The sequence below is a fragment of the Cupressus sempervirens genome, chromosome 2 (assembly GCF_028749045.1).
Source record: "Cupressus sempervirens isolate cs-2001-9-10 chromosome 2, ASM2874904v1, whole genome shotgun sequence".
Lineage (NCBI taxonomy): Eukaryota > Viridiplantae > Streptophyta > Pinopsida > Cupressales > Cupressaceae > Cupressus > Cupressus sempervirens.
This window is the reverse complement of record NC_143119.1, coordinates 455,048,065-455,056,667: the sequence shown is the minus strand read 5'-3', so window position 1 is coordinate 455,056,667 and position 8,603 is coordinate 455,048,065.

Here is an 8,603-nt window from a genome sequence, read left to right as displayed (position 1 = left end):
GATTCGATCTACAACTATACTAAACTTGGTTAGAACTACAACTCAATCAATACTATAACTTAGCACCAACAACAACTCAATTGATATAGGAATTATAACTTGGTCAACAAAGGAACTTGACATCATCTGTAACTTAGATGGAAATCAATGAATACTTGAATAATAAGACTCGGTAGATACTTGAACTTTGTCAAGACTTCGACTTGGCCAATAGACAAAACTAACCAACTCAGCATATGAAAGATCACTTGGTCGATACTGGATAGCATGAGCTTTACTGGCACTTGAAAACCACTAACTAAAAAGAATAGGAAAGTTAAGGAACCAAGGAGACCCTTGCATCAGACTACTAGGGTAAATTGAAAAGACCTCAGATTCTCCTGCATCAAATTTTTATCTCTTTGACATTACTTAGGTTCTTTGCAACAAATTTCATCATCAGGTTCACTTGGTTTATATATTTAGCATCTCCGCCTTTGATGAATTTTCCCCTTTTGGATGTACTCCTTTTCTAGTTTCTCTCCCTTTTACTACTTCTCTCCCTTTGATTGGTTCTATCCCCATTTGATTTGATTGATCTTTCCCCCTTTGATAACAATTCTAAAGCTAAATATAAGTTCCAATGCAAAAATTATAAAAACTTGTAGTAATACCTTGTACCTTGAATACACTTATTCCATTAGTTTCATTACAATCACTTTCACAACTTTAGAACTGCTCCTCAAGTGTGAACTCTTGCATCAAATCCAAAAAGATATATTTGATAATCCATGAATTTATGCAACATGCATCTTTACTTATTGAATCTTGGATAGGGGAGTGAACCCTTACTCACCTCTTAGATACTCAAAAACATCCTTAGGTCATGTCATAGCAAATATATCAAAAATTTGTTCCTTGGATTTTTCATACTCTAACTTCACTTGCTTCTCTTATATTTGTTCCCTCAAGAAGTGACACTTGATAGATATATGCTTGGTTTTTGCATGCATCACAAGATTCCTGGATATGTTTATTACACTAGTATTATCAGAATAGATAGTGAGAGGCTCAATAAATTCTTCTTATATTCCTTCCAATAGTTTCTTAATCCACACAATATTAGAACAATTAATTGCAACATCAAAATACTCAACTTTGGTAGTAGATTGTGATCTGTGGCACTATTTATTTCTTAATCATGTAATAAATCTTTCTCCTAAGAAGAAAGATCACCACTTGTTCTATTTCTATCATCAATATTTCTAGCTCAATCTACATTTGTGTAAACTCTCAGTTCAAAATCACCATCTAGTTTTTACCATAGTCCATAGTCTGTAGTTCCTTAAATATATTTGAATATTTTTTTAATAGAAATCATGTGTGTTTCCTTAGTATTAAAGAAAAACCTTGCAATAATTTCAACTGCATGTACAATATTTGGTCTACTATGCATAATGTATTGTAGCTTTCTAATCATTGATCTATATTGTGTCAAATTCACTTCAATAGTACAATCCTCTTCAAATAATTTTCATTTAGCCACCATAGGTGTATTGACTAGCCTTGACTCATCCATACCAAAAGTCTTCAAAATATCCTTAACATACTTAGATTGAGTCACTTAAATACCATCTCTTATTTGATGAACTTGTAATCCAATAAAAAATTTGATCTCACCAAACGTAAACATTTCAAACTCCTTTCTTATTTGATCAACAAATGATTTGCACAACAAATCATGTCCACAAAATATAATATCATCCATAAGTATTTGGCTCATTTTTACAAATTATTGTTTTCACTTGTTCTCACAAATCTAATCTTTATCAAATAAGAATGTATCCTTTCATACCATGCTCTTAGTGATTTCTTCAATCCATACAAAGGTTTGTTCAATTTTCAAACTAGGTGCCTCTAATCAAGTTCAACAAATCCTTTTGGGTGTTTGATGTACACTTCTTCCTCAAGTATCCCATTCAAAAATGCAAACTTAACATCTATTTGATATACCTTAAACTTATTGTAAGTTGCATATGCCAACAAAGTTATGACTTCTTATAGTCTAGCAACATGTGCAAAAGTCTCGCCATAATCAATTCCTTCTTCTTGGGTATAACCTTTGCAAACTAGTTTGGCCTTTTCCTCACAATTTCACCATTCTCATTCAATTTTTTTTTCTTCTAAAAATTCATTTGGTTCCAATTATATTCTTTTCAATAGGTCTCAACAATAGTGTCCATGTGTTACTTTTCTCAATCTAATCAATTTCTTCATTCATAGCATTTACCCAATCTTCATTGTCAAGTGCAGCTTTCATAGTTCTTGGTTCAAACTCAATAATTAAACATCTACTATCCTTAAATTTTCTTCTTGTCATGATTCCATCACTTTTGTCTCCAATTATTGGTTCAGATGAATGGTTCCTTCTCACATATTTTACTAAAGCATGCTTAGTTCTTTGGTTACTATCATTATCTTCACTTGCTTGGGACTCAACATCCTCCTTGAGCTATATTATCTGTAGCTCTAGTAAAGGTAGTTGATGCTCAATAGTACTTTAGTATTTCTTAGTGGCTCTTTTTTGTAGTTTAGGTACTTTATTAGGTGTACCTTCATAGACATAGAAAAATGTTTTGTAATAATCTGGTTCCTTTTTTCTTTCCTTATTGTTATTCTCTGCAAACTCATCAATTCTCAAATCTTGACTCTCCATCATTGTGTTAGTATCTTTGTTCAAACATTTATAAGCTTTTTTCTTAGAGGAATTAAAAAGGAAAAAAACTTCACCACTTTTATAATAAAATTTCCCATTCCTTGTATCTTTATGAATGTAACATCTACTTCCAAATATCTTGAAATAACTCTCATTAGGTCTATAACCATATCATAGTTCATAAGGTGTTTTATTTGTTCATTTCTTTAGTTGAACATGGTTGAGAGTGTAGACTACAATGCTAATGACTTCTTTCCAAAAAAATTGAGCAATTCCCTCTTCAATTAGCAGTGTCCTTGCACAATCAACACTAGACCCATTTCTTCTTTCAGAAATCCCATTTTGTTTTGATGTACTTAGGGAAAATAATTGTCTTTTGATTCTTCTCTCAATGCAAAATTTAGTGAATTCAATAGTCATAAATTCACTACCTTTATCAGATCTCAAACATTTTAAATGTTTACCAGCTTCTTTTTTAACTCTTTTTTTTATACCATTTGAACATATCAAAAGCATGTGACTTTACCTTCGTGAACATGATAGTCATCATCCTAGAATAATAATCAAAAAATAGTATGAAATATTTGTCACCATTATAACTTTCCACTCTCATTGGTCTACATAAATCAATATGCACTAGCTCTAGAATATCATTACAAGAATTTGCCTTTCTTGAAAAACTTGACTTGGTCATCTTACTGAGTTGACATTGTTTGCACATTGCATTCTTAGGTTTATGAAGATTCAATAAGCCTCTAATTCTTTTCTTTCTACTGACCTTGACTATGTTCTCAAAGCTTACATGACATAACTTCTTGTACCACAACCATACATATTTAATTTTTGAAACATACATGTATCAATTGTAGAATCTAGGTAGAATCAATTACCTCTTTTTTTCTCACTAGTGCCAATCATTTTTCTATCATCATCATAGATCTTTTCTTTCTTGTAATGAAATTCAAGCTTGTGACCTATATTATTCAACAGAACAATACTCAACATATTATACTTTAGTCCCTACACCCAATATTCATCATCACATCTGATTTTATCATTTAACATCAACGAGCCTCTACGTTTCAATAGATACAGAACATCATTTCCTAGTTTAACAGTTCCACCATCATATTCATTAGGTTTATAAAACATACTAATATCATAATCATGTGATGTGAGCTTCTGCTATCAATAATCCACATGTCATTCTTACTAACATATGAAATAAGAGCTTTTCCTTCCTCATACCTTTCCTCATTAGGATCTTCTTTAACAAAAATATAGACCACTACAACTCTATCTTTATCATCTTTAGTGTCTAACTCAGTGTGCTCTTCCTCTGTAATGTAGCATGATTTACTCCCTTGTCCTTATAGTTCTTATTATTTCTATATTTGTGATCTATCTTTTCTTTCTTTTCATTCATGTACTTGTTATGACATCTTGGAGAAAAGTGACCAACATCATTACACTTAAAACATATATGAGTGATTTACCTTTGAATTTAGCTTTTCCTCTCAGTAACCTCCTTGCAAGTAATGCTTTAATTTCATCAATATCATCTTTTAAATTTGACTCACTTTCATCCTTTATACTCCTTTCCTTCTTTGAATTTCCAAGGGTTAATGTAGCATTGAAAGAATTCCCAAGTGTAGGAACACTATTATCATAATTACTTAATTAAAATTTAGTCAACTAACCAATAAAATCATCAAAAGTAAGATCATTACTAGACACAACTCCAACTTCTTTAATTGTAGATACTTTTATAGCTTAAATAGGTAAGAGAGTTCTAAGAACTTTACTTACAACTTTTTTATCACTAATGACTCCTCTAGCACCTTTGATTGCACTCACAACTTCTTTGATTTAGTTCACATACTACACAACATTGTCACCTTCTTTCATTCTCATATCATCATATTAGCCTCTCATACTTTTAGATTTATCTCTTTATACATTTTGATCTCCACCATGTACAAGTGCCAACTTGTCCCACATTTCTTTAGCATTAGTAAAATTCTTGATATCATCAAATTCTAAATCATTAAGGGCAAATGAAATATTAATCATCAAACTATTGTGTTCTCTCTTTTGATCCATTTCATCCACTTTCATAGGACCAACATGAGAAACATATGCATTGTCTAGCCAATATAGAGAATTATCTCCAACTCCAAAGAAATGTAGCCTCATTTTTTTCTTTCATGATGAGAAATTTTTATATTCATCTTTGGTACCTCTTTCTCATACATTTTTTAGATCTTTAGATCAAGTCCCTTCAAATTTTTTCTTTCAAGCACTCAACTCTAATACCAATTGTTAGATAACTAAGCAAGGGGGATGAATTAATTATAACTAGTTATCCTACAAACCTTTAAGGAAATCTAGTGCCAACTCAAATTTTATATAATCTCATATCAATAGCTTGGTAACCACATTCAATATCTCAAATGAATCTTTTAATTTGATTATTGAAATTATTATCTTACTATCCTATACTATACCAAATATTAGAGAGATTATTTAGCTTATACTAAGTTGCAACATCAAACATAAATCATGAAAATAAAATTGAAACACATGAGAAATCATACACTTGACACAAATATTTTTAATGGGGAAACCCTATAAAGGGAAAAACCACCTGGGACCAACAACCCAAATAATTATTAATTGTCTTAATAATATTAATAACCCTTCTTGGACCATCCATAATATTATTTGTAAAGCCAAAATATTGATTAATTCCTTTGCAGATTATATCATCATGCATAACTATGGAGAAACTAATGTTGTAGGTGACTGGGCTGCGAATGTGGCATGCAAAAGCCATACTAAGATGATATGGAATTACGATGAAAACATCTCTACTGATGGGCTATCGTTGATAGAGTATGAAAAAATTAGAAGTTTGCAAAAGAGTTTTAACAATGATGAAAATGGCATTAAGAAATAATTATGAGTTGCATAGGAATGGGGAGTTGTGGTTAATGATTATACTTGATGAGAGAAGTCATTCATTACCACAAAAATAGTAGATAGGCCCCATTTTAGTAAAAAAAACTTAGAGTGTGATACTAAATGGAGTGATTAGGATTAATGTTACAAGGATAAAATAGAGGAAAATGAGGTAGAGATTGTCAATAAGGAGAGGAAATACCTCTCACCAGGGAGCTCGTCTACCAAGAAAAGTAAGGGGAAGGATGTGAATTTTGAGGACACAGATTCTGAGGAGGACTCTAAGAAGGTTATAGGGAAGAATTTCAAAGGCAAAACTGATACTAATACTAGAACCAAGAGGAAGAAGACTAATAGAGCCTTGAATATTCCCTTTGATGATGAGCCTCTTATTCAAAGGACGTAGAGGAGCAAGAAAGTGAAATTTTAGGGGAAGACGAATGACATTAGTATCAAGGAATCATTTATTGAGAGAAATACTACGAATATGGATGTGAATTGCCTTAATTAGAGTAAGGACTATGAGGAACATGTGTATATGGAGAGGACCTTGGGTAACTTAAGGGTAATGGAAAATGATATTTCCACCATGAAGGAATAGATGTAGGATATTAGGAGGGATTTTGAGTAGCTTAGAAATACTACTAGTGGGGAGAGGACTCTTGGTCAACATCTAGATAGACTCTCTAAGGTTATTGGTAATGAAGAAGAAGTTAAAAATTTAATGAAGAGAGTTCCATCACTAGAAATGAAGAAAATGGCTAATGAATAATTGATTAAGCATATGTAGAAAAAGATGGACACCATGGGAAATAGAGTAGACAATTTGGATAAGGTTGTTAAAAAACTAGTTGACCAGAATTGTTCCATATTGAAGATTATTGTAGACAACATCAGAGTGAGGATATGGATATGGATGTGGATTTCCTTAATCAGAGTAAGGACTATGGCGAACATGGGTATATGAAGGCAAACTTGGGTAACTTGAGGGTAATGGAAAAGGATATTTCTACCATGAAGGAACAAATGCAAGATACTAGGAGGGATTTTGAGCATTTTAACAAGACTCCTAGAGGGGAGAGTGTTGGATACAATCGATTAATTATGTGTTATCTTTGATGTTACAAAAATGTCATATCAATTGATAGACAATGCTTACTGAGCTCACTTAATTAGTGAAAATAGTTTTCCTTATCTACTGAGCATTCATTGGTTTACTCTAAATAGATGATAGTGTCTACCAAGCTCACTTGGGCGTTGAAGGAATTTAAGCAAAAAAGAGTGTTAACTGAGGTCACTTATTTAATGAAGGGAAAGTTGGACAGAGTTAGTATTAACCAAGTTCACTCAGTTGCCAAAGGATTTTTGCAAGTTCATAGTGTTAATTGAGCTTCTGTTGGTTAGCATAGGAAATCATTCTAAAGTTAGTTTCTACCGAGTTGGGTTGGCTTACGAAGGATTTTTCTTTTTTTGACATACGAAGCTTAATTACTTTATGCATTGATTCTATTTGACTATGATGATGAATATTAGTTATTGTAATTTGAATTTGGGCCGACTTGACAATTTGGAAGGTATAAATAAAAGGTCAAGTTGAGATTTTTAGTGTGTGTGCAAGTGAGTTGATTGAATTGAAAAGAAAAGAGAGGGAGAAAACTTGAAGGATGAGAAGGTATCTTTGTGGAGTATAAAAGTAATATTTGATTAGGAAGGATCAAGTTTAAGTAGAAAAGAGATATGGATTCAGCAATTCAGTTGCATCACAATTGTGTCATTTCATTGTTACTCTCTAACCATTGTAGTAGTGATATAAAATCTCTTAACAAAGTTGCTTTAACAGCCAGTTGTAAATCCTCTAACAAGGTGGAAATTCCATTGATTTTTTTAAAAACCTCTTGCAAGGCCACTCCTAGTAGGGTGATTAAATCCTCTAATAGGGTCACACCTAACAGTGTGTTTTGTAACCTTTAACAGGGTTGGCTCCTAAAAGGGCCCACTTTAGAAAAGTGAAAAATAAAAACTAGTTACATTGGTGGTTTTTCTCAAATTGGGTTTCCACATTAAATCCTAGTGTCTCATGTGTTCATGTTATTTCTCTTATGCTTGCAAGTTAAGATCTACTAAAAATAATTCACTCTGCATTTACTTAGTTACAACAATTTTTGTTTGTTTACCAAGCATCAACATCAATCAGTTTTCTCAGTATAAATTTTATTGTTGACATCTAAGGGATCTAGGATTACCATTAGTGGTAATTGATTCACTCCCCCCTCTCAGTTACTTCTTCTTTATTTCCAACAATTGGTATGAGAGCTTTTGGTGCTTGCAGGACATGTTTCAAGGACCTAAGTTAAAGATTAGGATTTCTTACAAGAGAGAGATTCCAAAGCTAAATAGAGACAATTTTTCAACATGGCAGAGACTCATGAGACTTCATCTGGCCACCATTAGTGATTCAGGCTACAAATACCTTGATGAAGAATACAAAACTCCTACTAGTACATTATCTATTAGAGATCTTGTTGAGAAAGAGAACCATAACATCATGATGATTGATATTGCATCTGCTCTTAGCTATGATGAATTTGATGAGATCAAAGACTGTAAAACTACTTTTGATATGTGGAACAAGCTAAAGGATATTATGGTGGTGATGAAAATGTAAGGAGATCCAAAGAAGAAAACCTTATAGGACAGTTTGATCATATGAGAATGAGAGAAGATGAAAATGTTGCCAAATATGTGGAAAGAATCAAAGCTAGTGTTAGTGCAATGAGAGCCTCTAGAGGAGAAATCAAGGAAGAAACTTTTGTAAGTAAAGTTCTCAGAAATTTTCTTCCCATCTATGTAATTAGAGTGTTTGCTATCCAAGAAAAATGATGTGATTCAAATAGCAAGCTAGGCTTTGATGCGATAGTAGGAAGATTGACAACTTTTGAGTTAGACA